Here is a 3,139-nt window from a genome sequence, read left to right as displayed (position 1 = left end):
GGATTCATCTCTGATCATCAATCAAGTTACGGGATCTTGGAAAATCCGAAGCGAAAGCCTAGCACCTTATCAAGCCAGAATAGACCAAGTTGCTCAATTCTTTGATCACGTGACCTATCTACACCTACCTCAGGAAGAAAATCAATTTGCGGATGCTCTTGCAAAACTCGCATCTTTGATTAATATGCCAGATCACATGGTGGAAATGCCTTTATGCATCGAACGACGGTCAGAGCCGGCTTATGTCGATCAAATCACCGACGAAGAGGAAATCACACAGGAACCTTGGTTCCAAGCAATCCTGAATTTCAAGCTCAATGGTACCTATCCACCAGATATGGACAAAAGGGGACAACGTGCTATACGCCTACTAGCTTCCCAATACGTTCTCATGCAAGGAGAGTTGTACAAAAGAACACCTCTTAGTGTAATCCTACGTTGCCTTGATCATTCACAGGCACGGAAAGTGATAGAAGAAGTACACGATGGAGAATGCGGTCCTCACATGAGTGGGCCCATGATGGCAAAGAAAATCACACGTTTGGGGTACTACTGGACCACAATGGCATCCGATTGCATCAAATATGTAAGACATTGCCACAATTGCCAAATCTTCGGGAATGTACAACATGTCCCTCCTTCATTGCTCTATACGATGACATTTCCTTGGCCATTTTCTGCCTGGAGAATTGACATAATCGGGACGATAACTCCAGCCGGAACAGGAGGTCACTGTTTCATCCTAGTGGCAATCGACTATTTTACCAAATGGGTAGATGCGGCTTCTTACACTAGTCTGACGGCTAAAAACGTGGCAAAGTTCATACAAAACAACATTATCTGTCGATACGGTTGCCCACATGAGATCATTAGTGATAATGGATCACATTTCCAAGCTGAGACTGAGCAATTTCTAGCCAAGTACAAAATTAAGCATCACCACTCTTCGCCTTATAGACCACAGACTAATGGCGCGGTAGAGGCAGTAAATAAGAACGTTATCACAATTCCCAAGAAAATGATTGACAACTATCGAGATTGGCCAAGCAAGATACCCTTTGCTTTGTGGGGATATCACACATCTGTTAGGACGCCCACTGGGGCCACTCCTTTCTATTTGACCTACGGCATGGAAGCCGTAAACCAAATCGAGCTAGAAATACCATCCTTGCGTATTTTACTCGAAAGTCAAATCCCGGAAGCCGATTGGAAGAGGGATAGATATGAAGAACTCATCCTCCTAGATGAACGTCGGCTACGCGCCTTGCACAATGTCCAAACATATCAAACACGTATCAAACGAGCTTTCAACAAAAGGGTTAAGCCAAGAAACATCAAAGAAGGAGACTTAGGACTCAAGTCGGTTAGAGCTCTTTTACCTGTTGACCCACGGGGAAAATTCAAACCTAATTGGGCCGGGCCATTCCTAGTCAAATCAATACTTCCAAGGGGTGCGGTTAGAATCACAGACCTAGATGGGAATGAGTTTTCCAACCCGACAAACCTTGACCAACTAAAACGGTATTATGCCTAGAATAGGAACAAAAATGCGCCTCGCGTAACCTCACGTGTCGCTCTTGTGGCACTAAATAAACGGCCCCTGGCCAAGCTGAAATAAGCTAATGTCACTTTGCTCTTGCATTTTGACAATTTTGTCATCCTCCTATCATCGAATAAACTAAACTGCACCTTCAGAGTAAGCAAAAGCCCATGCTTATTTTCTAAGTTCATTATAAGCTCTTGCTTAGAACAATTATTCTTTTACATTTACTCGAACTACGCGTAAGGGTTTGATTTCATTTTTTTTATGAATACGTAGGCAATCCTTCACGGGATACAACCCATTATTTTAAAATGTAAATAGAAGGACATTTGCATTGCATTTGGAATTCGACGAGAATAATAAATATGAAATCACAACGGATTCATATCCATTTAACCTTTCTATTTCATTCGTTTTCTAATAATAATAAGCTACATAATAAAAATAAAAATAGGCTAGGATTCTAAAAACCCCACTTTTTTATTACAACAATAATAATAATAATAATAATAATAATAATAATAATAATAATAATAATAATAATAATAATAATAATAATAATAATAATAATAATAATAATAATAATAATAATAATAATAATAGATAATAATAATAATAATAATAATAGCATGCGCGCATGCGATTCCATGGCGATTCAAACGCGATTCCCAAGTGTGTGCGATTCCGCGTAAGCCGTCTGCCGTCCTTGCTCCTCCGTCACCGTCTCTGAACACCGCACTCAGTCCGGGCTCTCTACGGCGGCGACGGTCGCTCTGCGGCGGCTACGGTCTGTTGTTTCTCTTCTTCTCTGTTTTGCGAGTGTGGGTGGGTGTGCTTTCTCTGGGATCGCCGGAATACGCCACTGCTCTCCGTCATTTCTCCCCTATCTCCGGCCACCTGAGGGGAAGTGTTTATGTTCTATAAACATTAGGGCAGCACTGGTGTTTGTGTCCAAGTGCGTGCGCCCCCGGTTTGCTTCAGGTCGTACCATCGTCACCGTCACTGCTCCCTTTGGCGGCGCCGGTCATTTCTCCGGCCGGTCTGCTCGTTGGCTGTGATGGTAGGGCCCTGTGGTTGTCGGGTTTGGGGTTGTGAATTCTTTTTCAGTTCGGGCCTCGGGTTATTGTGTTAGTGGGTCACCGTTTTTCGCCTCTTTTGGCCGCCATCAACCACCCCTATTGTTGTGGTTTCTGTGGTGGCTGTAGGCTTCCTGTACGGTACCTTTCGCATCGCCTCTGAGTTCCTGTTTTCTTCATGTGTGTTTTCCTTTGTTGCGTTATTTTTCTTCTTTCTTTTCCCGTATTGCTGGTGGTTGCTGCCTTCTCGGCCGCCTTGTGGCTGTTTTGGTTTAGTTACGGTTGGTTATCGATCATCCCCGGAGTGGGTGGTGCGTTGTTGGTCAGCTGGGCAGCCATTTTGGTTGTTAGTTGCGGGTACATTCTGAGCCTTTTGCTGCTTGTGCGTGGTGGTTTTCGCTCAGGTGGTTTTTGTTCGTGGCTCTATAGTTTCCTGTGCAGGCTTGTGGTGTGTCACTTCATGCCCGAGCTTGTCCGGTATCATTGCCCCTTCGTGGGTCTTTGTGGGTGCCAAGATGGT

This window comes from Silene latifolia, chromosome X, assembly GCF_048544455.1.
Source record: "Silene latifolia isolate original U9 population chromosome X, ASM4854445v1, whole genome shotgun sequence".
Taxonomy (NCBI): Eukaryota; Viridiplantae; Streptophyta; class Magnoliopsida; order Caryophyllales; family Caryophyllaceae; genus Silene; species Silene latifolia.
The sequence above is the reverse complement of the archived record's forward strand: the minus strand, read 5'-3'. Positions refer to the sequence as shown.